Raw genomic sequence first — 19191 nt, 5'->3', positions numbered from 1 at the left:
TGTCATTACTAACAAATCATTAACCTTCCCATTACTATGATTCCCACATTGATTTATAAAATACTTTTTTCACAGGACACACATCTGCAAGGAGTAAGAACTAACTCAGATGAAGTCCACAGTGGATGGAAAGGTGACTACAGTTCAATCTAGCATGAAAGACTGGGGATATCACATGGCATGAGAGCTAAACGCTGAAAAACTGGCCAATCTTCTAAATCAGATACTGTTCCTGAGCACGTGGAGCAGCCGTCAACCATAGAGAAGAGTAAATGTTTAAAATATGCCATCTTATCTATCAATTTGAAGGACAATTTGTGTTTTTTGTTACATAAAATATGTTGAGGGAGTAAGATGTAACATAATTGGGGATAGGTACTACACTCTCAGTAGCAGCCTTGTCCCCTTTTGTTGTGAAAAAAATGCAACAATCAAGAATTTTTTTACCCAGACTCTTGGGCAGGGGCGTAACTATAGGGGGTGCAGCAGTCGCGACCGCAACCGGGCCCTGTAATGCAGGGGGCCCATGCAGCCCCCTCTACATATGGCCAGCAGCAGCATAGGCAGCTAGGGGTACCAGTGCACCATGCACACGGGTGGCTGGAGGTGGAGGGTGAGTAGCAGAGCTCCATGCTCGACTATCGCACTGGCTGCTCTTTAGTTGTGCATTCCCCGCATGACCTGTGTCCTCAGCCGGCTCCTCTCCTGCTCCATGCATTGCCGCTCAGTCCGATGTCTGTTCCGAGTCCGGCCCAAACTGCACTGCATACTTCTCCCGGGTAAACAAACTTTAAGCACACAGTTGCAGTGCAGCCTTATGAGAGCCGGCTCCCCGGAGGACATTGCAGGCTTGTCTGCCAGCCCCCCTACTCCCCCGTCATACACAGATGATGAAAGGTCTTTCTGGGAGATATGCTGATCACCCGTCCAGCACACTGGATGGAGCCCAGGCCAACATGGATGAGTGCGCGGCCTACAGCTTGGTCATGGTGAGTGAGAGGACCCCATCCCCCACACACCATTACATACCCCCTCCATCTCCCCCTGGGGACAGGGACCCCTTCTCACGTGGGGACAGGGACCCCCACCTCCCCTGGGGACAGGGACCCTTTCTCACCTGGGGGCAGTAACTTTATCTACCCTGGAGAAAAGGACCTCATCTCTTCTGGGGACGGGGACCCTTTCCTGCCTAGAGACAGCCTCCCAATGGGGCACCTAAAAATAAAAAATAAAATAATAAAAAAAAACTACTGATACCAGTGGTGGAACTACAGGGCTCACAAAGGTCATACCTGCGACCACACCCTGGAGTTCCCCCGCCGGACTCGGAGGGAAGGGCCCTGGCTGGGGTTCAGGGGGGCCCTTCATGGTTTCTTGCATCGGGGCCCTGAAGGTTCTAGTTACGCCACTGCTCTTGGGAGATCTCTGCATGCAACAAACTGCACTTTTGGCAGTCAGTGGTTTTCATTTTGCTTTTCATTTTGCTTCAAAAGTCATATGGGACGCACCTAAGTTGCCTATACAAATTCCTGCTGAGTTATCTGAAATTTTAATTGAGGGTTGTGTCGGCACCCCCCAGCTCAACACAACTTGAGTCAGGTGGAAAATTGTCAGCCGTATGACAAATAAATTCTCGGGGTCTAGTCTTAAGGCCTAACACCAGGTTCACAACAGCCCTTTCCCCAGTAGGAGATAGCCTCTAAGAGACCACCTCCCAAGGAGGGAGGACTTATGAAGGACCTTTCTCCCCAAAAGGGAAAAGACTGAAGCACCTGTCCCAAGAGGGAAAATTCTCAAATAAATCTTCTAGAACAGGGCTCAGCTGTTTGTATACTTTAAGGAAAGAAAAACTACAAAGTAGTGTTAAACAGTGAGTAAAAAGAAGAAAAAAGGGAAGGGATTTTCACGGTGCAACAATAAATTGAATTATGACATACTTGTTAAACAAAATATAAGATTGTATATCAAATGTTTATTGAAATCAAAGTTAAAATTCATTAACATTTAATTAATGAAATATACAAAGATATAAAAACTTTGTTGGTCACAAATAATATAATACAGTGGTTTTGTCGTCAGACACACATTATCCCGACATGTTTCGCAAAGATATTTGCTTCCTCAGGGGATGTGTGAATATTCCAATGTACATAATTCTAAATTAGAAAGAAAACACAACATGATTCAACAAAAAAAAACAAATAAAAATAGAAAGATGCACAGGTTTGAGAGCACCGCATGGAGACGCGGACCACAGACCCCAGAAAAGACACAGAACCCACCTACAACCACTGTAAAGATGGTACAATAGTGGATTGGTCCACCTCAACAGTTGCCCATTGCCATGATAGACCGCAGGGGGCAAAAAGACCAGCAAACGGACTGTTAGAAATAACAAAAGAGAATTTAATAAGATTGCCTCAACAATGCAATCAAGGGGATGAAAACCCTCCCGAAATTTATTTTATATATATTATATTATATATATATATATATATATATATATATATATATATATATATATATATATATATATATATATATATATATATATATATATATATATATATATATATATATATATATACACCACTGATCAGCCATAACTTTATGACCCCTGGCAGTTTAAATAAATAACATTAACTATCTCTTTACAACAGCATCTTAAAGTAGGTAAGGTATATTAAGCGTCAAGTAAAGAATGAGAGAGAGATTCTAGCAATGTTTTTATTGCTGTCCATGCCTTCCAATCACCTATTATATGGGCATCATAATGTAGCGGCCATAACCCTTGGCAGGCCGGCCTTAACTTTTGGGCTTACCGGTTACCTCCGCTTGGCTTGTTCTTCCATGGCTAGGGGTTCCCAGAGTTAGTACCCAACAACTTTGGACGCTGACACCAATAAAGTCCTTTTGAAAGGACAACAAACATAGTCTCGTATGGGAACAGAGGGCAAGGGTGAACTCAGGCACCTTGAACTGCAAATATCACAAAGACTCTAGTACCACCCAGAGAGTAGCCACTCACAGCTGGGCACTTCAATGCTGAACAAATCTCTTGGCAGAGATTATGGCAATCAGCGCTTTGACTCCAAACTTGTGAAATCTCTGACCTTGAACAAGTTGTAACTGAAAGTGAACAGGAACCTCTTTCCTCAGTACCTGGAACGTTCTCTGTCTCCTTGACAGTACTGGAAAAAGCGTGAATTTGTCAGTGTCCTTCTCAACTCAGCAACCAGGCACTTCTCAGGATGCCAGCTTGTTGGCCTCCTCCGAAGAGTCCTCCCCCGGTCACTTACAAGAGCTGCGGTGCTCCTACAAGCTGAGAGCACACCCGGACGCCTTGAATCCTCCCTCAGTTACTGCGCCTCGGACCAGCCGATTCCGAGACTTGGGAACAGACGGATCCTTACCCCAGACGAGGTGGGTCTATTGGGGTTAACCAACCGAAGCATGTTGCGGAGCGACAAATGCTCCCGTGATCGGGACCCCTCGCGGGGCTGCCCCGGTCCAGAATCAGAAACAGACCGATAGGGCCTCACAAACGAACTCGGAACACGTGACTTCAACATCTTAAGTACCCTTCCCCAGACTCCTCAGTGGGGCCCGGCGCACCCACTGATTGGCTCCGGGGAAGCTGATACCCAAAACGTCCAACCAGACCTGGTTCTGAGCCTGTCATGTGTACCTCACTGTACACATGACCAGGCAGAACTCTAACACAGCCCACCCAAACTGATGTCAAAGTTAAACCTACACAATTAAACCTCAGAACCCTTTACTGTTCTGAGGCAAAAACAAAATTTGTACATAAATGACACTTTGTTCAAAGTGTGACTGTTACACATCCCCCCAGTTATTTAGACGATGTCCTCATTGTCTAGGCAACAACCAGGGCAAAAATCCTACCCTAATTTCAAATAAACTATACGGTGCCTGAGGGTTTTTTTTTTTCATGGGTGTTGGGGAAGGGAAGGAAACATATTCAAACATTAACGTTTTCACAATAACACATTCAATACAGTACATATACCACCCAGCTGACTGACTAAACCCACCCAATCTCCGATGAGCTTGACAGTCGATCTGGGTGCATCCTGAAAAAGAAACACAATACAAAAGACAACACTGTACACTATACATTTTGTCTTGAAAAGCAAAATTCCACCGTTAATTCAATGGAACTTCCTTCTTCTAAGACACATGAAATTTCTCTCTAACATTTTCTAACGGCTGTGAAAAGGAAGTTCTTGCCTATTACTGCTCCTCTTCTTTTTTTTTTGCCGACTCACGCCACCTAGTGGTCAGAGCCGCTGTAACTACAAGTCTTTCTAGAACCAGAGTGCTTTGGGCTAAAAGCCTTTAAAACTTGACGTGCATCTTCCTGTAGTAACCACCTACCTAACTACCCCAGAGTCCTTGTAACTTGCAGAAAACACTAGAAAAGCTGAAGACACAGAGAAGTTATTTTTCTCTTCTGCAAAATTTTTCAAAGACTTGACTCCAGGAACAGTTCACCAATAAAACCTTGGATCTGGCAACTTTAGGTGTTTTCCTTGTGCATCAATAGTAGTGATGAGGTATATGGCACTCTCTTTATCTGGTCTGCATATCACAACCTTGTCACAATAGATATGCCGACCATAGCTCCAATGCAACAAACATCCCTGAAATCTGTTCAACATTTTCCAGGTGAAAGATATCTTCCGTAGTGACTTTGAGACTTCTGGGTGGTCCCGAACATCCTCTGTGTGTCACTTCTTTCACAATGTCCATGACTTCCCCCCAGAACACAGGAGAGACCAAGTCCATACTCTGTTGCCACCCGCCTATAAAAGTCTCAGGGGCCTAACAACCCCGTCATGCTCAGGCAGTGTCCACGCACTGGCAACAGTACAGATTAACGTAAAAGCTTTAAAAGTTTAAAACCCTTTACTCAAGGCAACTTCGGCTCAAAATACCAGTCGTCCCCCTCATCAGAGCCGGTCTCAACTGGCGAATCAGGCTAGGAATCTCCTGCAGGCAAATAATTCCCGGTACCACCACTTGCAGTTCCCTGCGGTTTGCACTTAAACAATTTTCCCCAAATGTCTGGTCTAGGGGTGCAAGAGGCAGGCCTGCCTCTGCGGTGACGGGATTTGCTGCTTTGCTCCTCTGCTTGGACGACCGATGCTGCAGCAGTGGCCTTCTTCCGCGGGGTCACGTTTGCAACCTCCTTGAGGGTCTCCAAAGCTTCAGAAGGGGTAAGATCCCTCTTGGCAGTCTGGGCCCCGAAGGACAACACTGGGGCATACCCAACAGACTCCTCCATGGAAATACCCATGACCCAATCATATCGGAAGGCCCAGGGTTGCACGGTGGGCTGCTTGACCCTGAACACATAATCGCCACACTTCCGACACTTTGAGAACGGCCGGGGGTTTGTGACCAACCCATCACATCTCTGGCACAACATCCCGAGGGCCTCAACTTCCCTGATGTTGCAGAGGACAAACCGCCCCTGCGGCAGCAACCAAATGCCCGTATCTGTGATCACCGTACTGGGCATCTACACATTCGCTGGGCCCCTCACTGTAGGCATCCTGGGTCCAGGTGCTGGCTGCACGTGCGAAAATTGGTGCATTTTCAAACTTTTTCTCCAACTCGCAGAAAAATGGACTTGCCTCTTCCTTCCGCACCACACTCTCACACGGTGCCTCATGCAAAGAAAAAATCAGCCTAGACTCCTCCCACTGGGCGCTGGCTCCTGTGCAGTTTTGCAGGCTTTCAGTACAGGCTCCACCCATGCTTACGCAACTCAGTGAAAGTCTCTTCAAAATGGCGCTGATCTTTATGGTGCACTTCAAAAAACATTCTTCACCCTTTGTTCCAAGTCCCTGCGAGGTAACTGTAAAACCCGGACTGTGAGCCCCCACGTGTAGCGGCCAGAACCCTTGGAAGGACGTCCTTAACTTTTGGGCTTACCGGTTACCTCCGCTTGGCTTGTTCTTCCATGTCTAGGGGTTCCCAGAGTTAGTACCCAACAACCTTGCATGCTGACACCAATAAAGTCCTTTTGAAAGGGTTTTATTTGCAGGGGTAACATCCAACAAACACAGTCTCGTATGGGAACAGAGGGCAAGGGTGAACTCAGGCACCTTGAACTGCAAATATCACAAAGTCTCTAGTACCACCCAGAGAGTAGCCACTCGCAGCTGGGCACTTCAATGCTGAACAAATCTCTTGCCAGAGATTATGGCAATCAACGCTTTGACTCCGAACTTGTGAAATCTCTGACCTTGAACAAGTTGTAACTGAAAGTGAACAGGAACCTTTTTTCCTCAGTACCTGGAACGTTCTCTGTCTCCTTGACAGTACTGGAAAAAGCGTGAATTCGTCAGTGTCCTTCTCAACTCAGTAACCAGGCACTTCTCAGGATGCCAGCTTGTAGGCCCTCCTCCGAAGAGTCCTCTCCCGGTCACTTACACGAGCTGCGGTGCCCCTCCAAGCCGAGAGCACACCTGGACGCCTTGAATCCTCCCTCAGTTACTGCACCTCGGACCAGCCGGTTCCGAGACTCGGGAACAGACGGATCCTTACCTCAGACCAGTCAGGTCTATTGGGGTTAACCAACCGAAGCATGTTGTGGAGCGACGAACACTCCCGTGACCGGGACCCCTCGTGGGGCTACACCGGTCCAGAATCAGGAAAAGACTGATAGGGCCTCACAAACGAACTTGGAACACGTGACTTCAACATCTTAAGTACCCTTCCCCAGACTCCTCAGTGGGGCCCGGCGCACCCACTGATTGGCTCTGGGGAAGCTGATACCCAAAACGTTCAACCAGGCCTGGTTCTGAGCCTGTCATGTGCACCTCACTGTACACATGACCAGGCAGAACTCTAACACAGCCCAGCCAAACTGATGTCAAAGTTAAACCTACACAATTAACCCTCAGAACCCTTTACTGTTCTGAGGCAAAAACTAAATTTGTACATAAATACAATTTTGTCCAAAGTGTCACTGCTACAATAAGAAGTGGGACAGGAAGTAAATTAAAATCTCCCTAATTGGGTCAAAAAGTATGGAGAATGACAGCTCTTTCCCAATCTATCAAAACCAAAACATACTTTGGAAGTAATAGGACTTTAAAAAGGTAGGTGAATGTGCAACAAGCTTTTGTGTGAGAAAGGGGAATCCTAGGGTGCCAGAAAAAATGACCAGTGGTACCCCACAGAGTTTTCACTGGCTTTTACTCACATCACTTTTTGCTTTTCTTGCACATGCCTCGTGGGTAGGCCATGTGGCTAGTCCTGAGCAATTTTTATATTGTCCAAAATGCCTTCCCTGTCTTCTGCACTTGGCACTCTATATTTACCTTCACTTTTTATCATGGGCACTTGCACTGCACATGTGTTTTTTTGGGGGGTGTTTTTTTCAGAGACTGAGGGTTCAGGTTGTCGGGGGATGTCAGGGTGAGAATCTGGGGCTTTTGTGTCTTTTTCCTCTCTCCAGCCAATGGGGTAGGGGGTGGAGGTTGTCTTAGGGAAACCCCCCCACCAAGTACTTATAGGACTGGCTTTGGCAGTTCCCTAAGAGTGGGGTCCACCTGACTTCAACCTAGGTAGACCATAGTATGCTCTGCCCCTGTCAAGAACCTTGTGCACCAGGGGAGGAGGGGGTGGGGGCTAATTGATTGAGACCCTTCAGAGGATGAACTAATTATTGTACCCCCGTGCAATTTTTTTGTGTCCTTTGTCTTCATGGTTCACTTTTTTGTTCACAAAACCAAGCACTGCACAGCGGAACTCCCCAAAGTAAAAAAATATAAAGATAGGTAAAGGAACCAAACAGTACAGTTGCAGATTAGGACCGATTTATGTCAGAAAATGTTTCCTTTTTACAGTTTTTGGCAATACTGGAAAAAATGAATCTAAATTTCCTCAATTACATTTAGATAATTGTACAGCACTTTTAGCTATTGAACATCTGAAATCCCTATGCACAGTGTTATATAATGCAGTCATTCAACTTGTCTGTGGCATAGGCATCTGCATAGGTATTGGACATTGAGTGACTGGGGAATTCCAATGTTAAAGGTTTAACTTCAATTTCTCATCCATTGAACATTATCTCTTAGAACACAATTCCCTTTGTGTCTCTGACAGGAAATAACCATACTGAACGAGTGCGGTGTCTTCGTGATAATTACCTGTCCGCGCACTGTAGCCAGTCTGAGACCTGATCCATCAGCTCCAGTCTGCTCCTGCCGGGAGCTGTGGCCTAGCCTGACTGCAATTTACATGAACTTTTTCAATTACAAATCATCTGCATATTCATGGTGAGCTGTAACACGTATTGCTCTTTCTAACAGTCTCAAACGTCAATAATGTTTAAAGTATTACATTTAAAAGGATTTAATTTCCTGTGGAGACGAGTGGCATTTACACAGTGTGTTAACAGTTAACTAAGTGTACAATTTATGTATTTTTCTTATTCTGGTGACAAAATGAACAAGACAAACCTGGCCGAGAACAGAATCCACTCAAAGGAAAGACTTGTACCGGAATACTAAGGTTCCGTTCTGTGCTTCAGGGTACAGTGTAGAAGTTTAGAATACAAATAAACCAAAATATGGTCCACATAATCTTCAGTTCTGATGCGCTGGACACATGAGGAATTTTTATTTTAATATTTATATTCCTGAGCGTCATTTACTTCCTTTAACATTCTGTCAAGAAAACTCAAGAGGATTTTTACCAAATCTTTCACCCCTGTGTTTTTCAAGACAAAAGCTTACTGTATGAATCCAAAGGAGCCAACACTAAAGTGAGCAAAGTGACCCGATATAAACAGTCCAATGTAGTGAGTAGGGATGAGCCGAACACCCCCCCCCCCCCCCCCTCCCCGGTTCGGTTTGCAGCAGAACATGCGAAGAGGCAAAATATTTGTTCAAACACGCAAACACTGTTAAAGTCTATGGGAAACGAACGTGAAAAATCAAAAGTGCTAATGTTAAGGGTTAATTTACAAGTTATTTTAATAAAAAATGTTTGGGGAACCAGGTCCTGCCCCAGGGGATATGTATCAATGCAAAAAAAAAGTTTTAAAAATGGCCATTTTTCCGGGAGCAGTGATTTTAATAATGCTTAAAGTGAAACAATAAAATTGAAATATTACTTTAAATTTCATACCTGGGGGTGTCTATAGTATGCATGTAATGTGGCGCATTTTTCCCTTGTTTAGAACAGTCCCTGCACAAAATGACATTTCTAAAAGGAAAAAAGTAATTTAAAACTACTCTCGGCTATAATAAATTGTTGGATCTTGGCAATACAGATAAAAGTCATTGAAAAAAACGGCATTGGGGTCCCCAAAAATCCATATCAGACCTCTTGGGTCTGGTATGAATATTAAGGGGAACCCCAAGCCAAAATTTTTTTTAAAAATGCATGGGGGTCCCCCCAAATTCCATACCAGGCCCTTCAGGTCTGGTATGGATATTAAGGGGAACTCTACGCCAATTTTTTTTTTAAATGGTGTATGGGTCCCCCTCATAATCCATACCAGACCTGATTTTAAGGGGAACCCCGTGCCAAAATGTAAAAAAAAATGGCGTGGAGGTCCCCCCAAAAATCCATACCAGGCCCTCATCCGAGCACGCAACCTGGCAGGCTGCAGGGAAAAAAGTGGGGGGGCGAGATAGCACCCCCTCTCCTGAACTGTACCAGGCCACATGCCCTCAACATGGGGAGGGTGCTTTTATTAAAAAATAAAAAAATTAAAATGTCCCACAAAGTCCATTCATCTTCTTCTCTCGCTACGCCGATGGACCGAAGAAAACAAAACCTGCACGCCGCCACCGTGGGAGGCACCCGCCGTAATGAACGTCCTCTCAGATGACAGTTGTTTTATAACTGAGGGCGGGGCCACAAGGTTATGTACCCAGGTGACTCCGCCCCCTCTCACACACGGGGACTTCCCAATGGCTTCCCTGTGGCGTCAGAGGGGGCAGGGCCACCCGTTTACGTAAATGGGTGGCCCCGTGACACCATGGGGAAGCCAGTGGGAAGTCCCCATGCATCAGAGGGGGGCGGGGTCATCCCTGTGTGGCCCTGCCCTCAGTTATATAAGAACTGTCACCTGAGAGGATGGTCATTACGGCGGGTGCCTCCCATGGAGGCGGATCGGTGGTGGCATGAGGGTTTTTTTTTAACATTTTGACACTTTTTTTGTGAAATGATAGGAGTACAATGTACCCATTACCATGTCAAACAGAGGGGCCGACATCTGGGGGTCCCCTTGTTAAAGGGGGCTTCCAGATTCCGATAAGCCCCTCGCAGACCCCCACAACCACTGGGCAAGGGTTGTAGGGATAGGGCCCTTGTCCCCATCAACATGGGGGTAAGGTGTTTTGGGGGCTACCCCAAAGCACCCTCCCCATGTTAAGGCCATGTGGCCTGTTACAGTTTAGGAGGGGGGCACTCTCTTGTCCCTCCTCTTTTCCTGTGGCCTGCCAGGTTGCGTGCTCGGATAAGGGTCTGGTATGGATTTTGAAGTGGGACCCGTAAGCCATTTAAAAAAAAAGATTGGGACAGGGATCCCCTTAATATCCAAACCAGACCTGAAGGGCCTGGAATGGAATTTGGGGGGACCCCCATGCAATTTTTTTTAAATTTTGGTTCGGGGTTCCCCTTAATATTCATACCAGACCCAAAGCTCCTGGTATGGATTTTTGAGGGGACCCCCATGCCGTTTTTTTTAATGTGTTTCATCTGTATTGCCGAGAACCGACAATTCACTATAGCCGCGAGTAGTTTTAAATTACTTTTTTTCCTTTAGAAATGTCATTTTGTTCAGGTACGAAATTTAAAGGTATATTTAACTTTTATTGTTTCACTTTAAAAATTATTAAAAAAATGGCAGTTTTTAAAACTTTTTTTGCATTGATACATGTCCCCTGGGGAAGGACCCAGGCCCCCAAACACTTTTTATGACAATGCCATGCATATAAGCCTTTAAAATTAACACTTTTGATTTCTCTCATAGACTTTTAAAGGGTGTTCCGCAGCTTTCAAATTTACCGAGAATACCCCAAATTGTTCGCTATTCGGCGAACACCCGATGGTCGAGTCGAACTTACGTTCGACTCCAACATCGAGCTCATCCGTAGTAGTGAGCAATGCAAAGATCTTTATATTGTGAAGCAAGATCACTGCAAAGCACAACATAAGGAGCTACACATGGCAGATCAGGACTTAGCAGGCTTCCAAAATTGTCATTACCCCAACAAAAAACCCCAAACAGTTTCTTGTTAAACAGTTACATATTTGGTAAGGTTGAATAAAGATTCCAGTCCACCCAGTTCAACCAGTGTGTGTTTATGTCAGTACCATTTCCCCTATCTTTTGTATAGGATGGGTCCTGGACAGGTGCTATGTGGCACCGATATTCAGGTTTAGGGGGATAGGTTGGTGTACTCAGGGGTCTCACCTGTACAGGGTGAGGTATTCCGGGACAGCTGTACAGAAGACTTGCAGTCCTCTCGGCATTAGTAGCGGCCTACTTGAGACCCGGAATTTTGGAGGCCCCGAGTGTATTTTATTGCGCTGCACCGTTTTATATATTTTTATTATCTGCTGAGGTGTTGTGATTTGCTCCTTTTGGTGTTCAGCTTGCAATTCCTATTGTGGCTATTTATTTGTGTGTGCTGATTGTTTTTCCTTTTACAATATCTACATAAAGATAGCCTAGGCTATAAGAAGATTGCCAAGATACTGAACTGCAGAACGTTGGCCAAGACCATACAGCGGTTTGACAGGACAGGTTCTACCCGGAACAGGCCTCGCCATGGTCAACCAAAGAAGTTAAGTGCACATGCTCAGCATCACATCCAGAGGTTGTCTTTGGGAAATAGACTTATGAGTGTTCCCAGCATTGTTGCAGAGGTTGGGGGGGTCAGCCTGTCAGTGCTCAGACCATACGCCGCACACTGCATCACATTGGTCTGTGTGGCTGTCATCCCAGAAGGAAGCCTCTTCTAAAGATAATGCACAAGAAAGCCTGCAAAGAGTTTGCTGAAGACAAGCAGACTAAGGACATGGATTACTGGAACCATGTCCTGTGGTCTGATGGGACCAAGATAAACGTATTGGGTTCAGATGGTGTCAAGCATGTGTGACGGCATGTGTGACGACAACCAGGTGAGGAGTACAAAGACAAGTGTGTCTGGCCTACAGTCAAGCATGGTGGTGAAGTGTAATGGTCTGGGGCTGTATGAGTGCTGCCGGCACTGGAGAGCTACAGTTCATTGAGGTAACCATGAATGCCAACATGTACTGACATACTGAAGCAGAGCATGATCCCCTCCCCCCCCTTCAGGACGGGGCTGCAGGGTAACATTCCAACATACCGACCCCAAACACACATCCAAGATGACCACTGCCTTGTTAAAGAAGCTGAGGGTAAAGGTGATGGACTGGCCAAGTCCATGTCTCCAGACCTAAACCCTATTGAGCATCTGTGGGGCATCCTCAAACAGAAGGTGGAGTAGCACAAGGTCTCTAATATCCACCAGCTCCAGCTCCGTGATACCGTCATGGCGGAGTGGGAAGAGGACACCAATGGCAACCTGGGAAGCTCTGGTGAACTCCATGCCCAAGAGGGTTAAGACAGTGCTGGAAAATAAAGGTGGCCTCACAAAATATTGACATTTTGGGCCCAATTTGGACATTTTCACTTAGGGGTGTACTGTAAATTTACACTATTATACAAGCTGTATACTCACTACTTTACATTGTAGCAAAGTGCCATTTCTTCAGTGTTGTCACATGAAAAGATATGATAAAATATTCACAAAAATGTGAGGGGTATACTCACTTTTGTGAGATACTGTATATATGTATTATTTAGACTGCTTATGCATTCCTTCAATAGGCATGACATCATGTTTCAGTGTAGCTGGTATAATTACCTACAATCTGCGTCTATATTGAAGTGTAGAGCGTTGACTGGAAATTTTATTTTTTCTGGAAATTTAAAACCAGCAAAGAGATATAATTTGGATCGGAACATGTGGTGACACTCTCCAAGCTAATGTAACATTATTACAGCATGGATGATACTGATAAAAGCAAGAACTTGCCACAAAGACATTGAAACTAATTGCAGGTTGACGATGGCCTTTGCAACTGCTTGAAAGGCCGCGTACACACGCGCGGACTGTTCGCCCAACTTTGTGCGTCCAACAGTTTCGGCAAACAGTCCGCTCAAACTTAGCATGGACGGACATGGCCACACACGACGGACGAACAGTTTGCTGAAACCGTGCGCGATGACGTGAACGGCACGTACGACGGGACGAAAAATACGACGTCCTATACACTGCAATGCAACCTTCCGACGTGGAAATCCTTTCTGAGCATGCGCGAGACTTAGTTGGCCGAACAAGCCTACACACGAGCGAACAGTCCGCTGAAACCTTGTTTCAGCGGACAGTTTTTCGGAATTTCCGTAAGACCTTGTTCGTCCAACTGTCCGCTGAAACTGTCCGCTGAAGCCCCACACACGAGCGGACTGTCCGCCCAAACACTGTTCAGCGGACAAGGTTGGGCGAACAGTCCGCGCGTGTGTACGCGGCCAAAGTGTTTTTTTTTCTTTGTGGACTGAAGTTCCTTTTTAAAGAACAATGCTAAACAATAGTAAGTGAAGTGATAGTTCTATCCAGCAAACACTTTGATGCTAAAGCCATGAAGTTCATTCAGTTTATTTTAGTCTAAACAGTAGAATCCACTAGCAACTACAAAAATAAAAAAGGGGTCAATAGTAAAAATACAAATCACTATGTGCTGTTTCCATAGGTGTGTGTAGCCTATTGCATTAGGGTGTGCACACCAAAGCTCAAATATGTGTGTGTGTGTGTGTGTGTGTGTGAAAAAACACATTATTTTTGACTTTTTGCTATAATAAATATCGTCAAAAAATATATAAAAAAAATTTTTTTCCCTCAGTTTTGGTAAAAAAAATCACAATACGCATTTATTGATTGGTTTGCGCAAAAGTTATAGCATCTACAAAATAGCGGTTAGTTTTATGGCATTTTTATTAATAATTCATTTTTTTTACTAGTAATGGCATCGATCTGCGATTTTTATCATGACTGCGACATTATGGCGGACACATCGGACAATTTTGACACATTTTTGGACCCATTGTCATTTTTACAGTGATCAGTGCTATAAAATTGCACTTATTACTGTAAAAATGACACTGGCAGTGAAAGGGTTAACCACTAGCTGGCTAGGAAGGGGTTAAGTGTGTCCTAGGGAGTGACTCTAAATGTTAGGGGGCATGGCTACGAGTGACACGTCACTGATCACCGCTCCAGATCACAGGGAGCTGTGATCAGTGACAGTGGCAAAACAGGGAGATGCTTGTTTACATTAGCATCTCCCCATTCTTTCTCTCTGTGAGACAATCGCTAGACCTGCGATCCTACTCACGGAGCTTGCGACGGGTGTACAAACGCGCACGGCGGCAAATTCAAAGAGACGTACACATACGCACATTCGTGCCATTCTATGACATAAATATACAGGCGGCGGTCGGCAATCGGTTAATGTGACCTATAAACTGTACAACTCAATTTAAAAGCAAACTGAAATGTGAAATGTGAAAAGGAGGTGAATTAAAAATAGAAAAATTAAATAATGTAGTTGCATTGGTGTGCACACCTTCCTATAACCGGGGTTGTAGGTGTGTTCAGAATTAATATTTATAAATTATCCTCACGCCACAATGTTTAAACAAATAGAAGGAAAAGGTATGGTTGCAGCAAAACACTGGCAGAGGCACAAACCCTCCCCTAAGTAAATATGATATATGTGTGTTGAGTGGTGTTGCGTTCCACAATTAAAAAGAATAAATACAGTAAGTAAATGTATATGTCAATAAATAATAACACACAGATTTGTATAAAATAGCTACATGTACCTAATTAAACTAACTATTTCATATATCCGCCTTTAACAGTGAATAAGTGCCAACTGAGCAGTATCCAATTACATGCAATATGACGGTTGGATCCTCTTAAAACAATAAAGTGCATCCAGTGACAATAAAGATAACCAAACTAAAATGTTTGCAATAAGATCCAAAGTATAACTCAATCCATAAAGTGCATATAGTGAAAAACAATATATATATATATAAAAAATATATATATAAACAATTGAAAAATACATTAGCAAATATTTGGCAAAACAATGAATGATTAATGTCCAATAAAGTGCAAAAAGGATAATTGATATCCAATAACAGTGGCAATGTCTCTTTCTATAACATAAACATTGGTCCGTATTTAGACATGCAATATGTGGATCCACTCTGTGTCTTAAAGATATAATGACTCCGTGAACAAAAAATACAATTCCACCTGTGATCTCGTGAATCCTCAAACAGTCGGTGTCCACACACTAGGTGCAATGACTACCTTACCTCACTGCTGTAAGGTAAACAGCCGATATTACTTCCAGCAATCAGATGGTATAGGTCAGTGATGGCGAACCTTGGCGCTCCAGATGTTTTGGAACTACATTTCCCATGATGCTCCTGCACTCTTCAGTGTAGGTGAGCATCATGGGAAATGTAGTTCCAAAACATCTGGAGTGCCAAGGTTCGCCATCACTGGTATAGGTAATACAGGTGGTCCCTTCTAGGTGCTTAGCCATAAATCATCACTCATGTCCATAGGAGAAAAGAAGGAGCTCCAATAGTGAAGTATGTAATTTAAATCAAACTTTATTCTAAAAGGACATAGTCCTGGGTACTCACATTTAGACATGCAATATATAGGCAAAACAAAAGTAAAACGACAGCATCAAATGAACGGACTCCACGTTTGTATTCCGGACGTCACTTCCGGTATCCTCAGAATTAAGTAATCACATTAAAACTCATGTTAAATAGGAGTAAGTACACACCTGCCATTACTTAAAGTGCCTCTGATTAACCCCAAATAAAGTTCTGCTGTTCTAGTAGGTCTTTCCTGACATTTTCTTAGTCGCATTGTACAGTAAAAGCCATGGTCTGCAGAGAGCTTCCAAAGCATCAGAGGGATCTCATTGTTAAAAGATCTCAGTCAGGAGAAGAGTACAAAATAATTTCCAAGGCATTAGATATACAGTGCCTTGCAAAAGTATTCACCCCCTTGGCATTTTCCGCGTTTTGTTGCCTCAGAACCTGAAATTAACATGGATTGTTTGAGGATTTGCATCATTTCATTTATAGAACATGTCCACAACTTTGAAGGTTTTTTTTTTTTTTATTGTGAAGCATACAACAGATAGGACAAAATAACAGAAAAAAATCAATGTGCATAACTATTCACCCCCCTAAAGTCAATACTTTGTAAAGACACCTTTTGCTGCTATCACAGCTCCAAGTCGCTTTAGATAAGTCTCTATGAGCTTGCTACATCTTACCACTTGATGGTTGTGTAGCATTAATCCCCGAAGGAGCTGCTGGTTTGATTTGGCTTACCGTTACCTTCTTTTTCCTCACTTCACGTATAGGTGTGTCCCGTGGTAGATGGCCCAGTAACTTGAGAGACTGACAACAAATCCACTTAAATGGATTTTATTTGCAAAAACGTAGACAATGAACAGTCTCTTAAAATGGGATCAGAGGGTTGGAAAGGAAATTCAGGTACTCTTATGCCACGTACACACGACCGGACTTTTTGAGGGACTAGGTCCGACAGACTTTCGACTGAGTTCTGACAGAGTTCTGACGGACTTTCCGAATGAACGGACTTGGCCACACACAATCACACCAAAGTCCGACGGATTCGAACATGATGACGTACGACCAGACTAGAATAAGGAAGTTCATAGCCAGTAGCCAATAGCTGCCCTCGCGTCAGTTTTTGTCTGTCGGACTAGCACACACACGAGCGGATTTCTCAGTAGGAACTGGGTCCGGCGGAGTTCCGGCGGAAAAATTTGAAACATGTTCCATTTCTAAAGTCTGTCGGATTTTTGCAAATCAAAAGTCCACTGCAGCCCACACACGATCGAATGGTCTGCCGGAATTGTTCCGTCGGACCTTTGATGTTGAAAAGTCCGGTAGTGTGTACGCAGCATTAGTGTCAAAGTCAATATTGAAGAACTTGCTTACTTTGACTGCATCCAGAGAATAGCTATTCGCAACTGGATGTTCACTCAAGTTGGACAGTCCTTCTCTCACAAGGCCTAGCAGCCAACAAGGTGCTTACTCAGGAACAAGTCTCTGCCACAGACGTTGCTGTAGAACACGTAGGAAAACTAAACTTGTAGAACACTCGTGTTATACCTGGATCTTTCAGCCAGCTTGGCGATATCCATGAGACTGGATTCTCTTGGGTACTTCAGCTGCTACAGGCTCTTGCTAGGAAACCAACCTGTACATGGCCTTCTTCTGAAGAGTCCTCCCCTGGATAGCATGAAGTCACTGGGTCCCTCCCAAACCTGAGACGGCACCCAACCACCTCAGAATCCTCCTTTAGTTTCCTTGCCTCGGGCTAGCCAGCTCCGAGACAACAAGATTGGGTGGATCCACACCCCAGGCCATAGCCTTCCTGGGGGCTGGTCAGGAGGACCAGTCCATGAAGTCAGTACATCCTTCTGGACCGGAACCCGAACCACGTGACATCCGCATCTTAAATACCCTTTCCCAGAAAGCACAGCAAGAGCGCTACTCCCACTGGGTGGGCTCCAAGAGAGAGTAACTTAAGCACCCAACCAGACCATAGTTCCATGCCTGCCAGAAAAGACAGTACCCCCCTGTGGTCAGGTTGAACATCTCATAGTCCAGTCAGACTGATGCTGAAGTCCAAATTTAGACAATTGTACCCAAACCAAACTACAGTTCAGGTGTAACTTTAAATTTGAAAAACACATAGCGTATGCTCTTCAGGAGCCGGCGCTACATTTGCCCATTCCTCCTTGCAAATCTTCTCCAGCTCGTTCAAGTTGGATGGTTTGCACTTGTGAACAGCAATCTGACCACAGATTTTCTATTGGATTGAGGTCTGGGCTTTAACTAGGCCATTCCAACACATTTACATGTTTCCCCTTAAACCACTCAAGTGTTGCTTTAGCAGTGTGTTTGGGGTCATTGTCCTGCTGGAAGGTGAACCTCCGTCCTAGACTCAAATCACACACAGAGTAGTGCAGGTTTTGCTCAAAAATATCCCTGTATTTAGCACCATCCATTTTTCCCTCAACGCTGACCATTTTCCCAGTCCCAACTGCTGAAAAGCATCCCCACAGCATGATGCTGCCATCACCATGTTTTACTGTGGGGATGGTGTTCTTTGGGAGATGTGATATGTTGGGTTTGTGCCAGACATAGTGTTTTCTTTGATTTCCAAAAAAGTTAAATTTTAGTCTCATCAGACCAGAGCACCTTCCTCTATACATTTTAAGAGTCTCCCACGTGCTTTTTTGCAAATTCAAAAAGTGGCATTTTGTTTTTTTGCTAAAAGTATTGGCTTTTTTTCTGGCCACTCTGCCATAAAGCCCAACTCTATGGAGCATACAGTTTATTGTCATCCTATGTACAGATACTCCAGTCTCTGCTGTGGAACTCTGCAGACTCCTCCAGGGTTACCTTAGGTCTCTGTGCTTCCTCTCTGATTAATGCCCTCCTTGCCTAGTCAGTGAGTTTTGGTGTGCGGCCGTCTCTTGCCAGGTTTGGTGTGGTGCCATGTTCTTTCCATTTGGTTATGATAGATTTGATGGTGTTCCTATCATCAAAGATTTGGATATTTTTTATAAGCTAACCCTGACTTGTACTTCTCAACAACATGGTTCCTTGGTCTTCATGGCAGTGTTTGGTTAGTGGTGCCTCTTGCTTAGGTGTTGCAGCCTCTGGTGGCTTTCAAAAGTTGTGTATATGTAATGACAGATCATGTGACACTTAGATTGCACACAGGTGGACATCATTTCACTAATTATGTGACTTCTGAAGGTAATTGGTTGCACCAGAGCTTTTTATGGTCTTCATAACAAAGGGGGTAAATACATGCCAATTATCATTTTTTTTATTTCTGAAAAATAGTTTTACGTATATATTTTTTAATTTTACCAACTTAGACTATTGTGTTCTGATCCATCACATATAATTCAGATTAAAAAAAACATTGAACTAAAGGCTATAATGTAACAAAATAG

Source organism: Lithobates pipiens, unplaced genomic scaffold (genome assembly GCF_037356315.1).
Source record: "Lithobates pipiens isolate NorthernLeopardFrog02 unplaced genomic scaffold, aLitPip1_a1.2 Scaffold_17, whole genome shotgun sequence".
In the NCBI taxonomy this organism is placed as follows: Eukaryota; Metazoa; Chordata; class Amphibia; order Anura; family Ranidae; genus Lithobates; species Lithobates pipiens.
The sequence above is the reverse complement of the archived record's forward strand: the minus strand, read 5'-3'. Positions refer to the sequence as shown.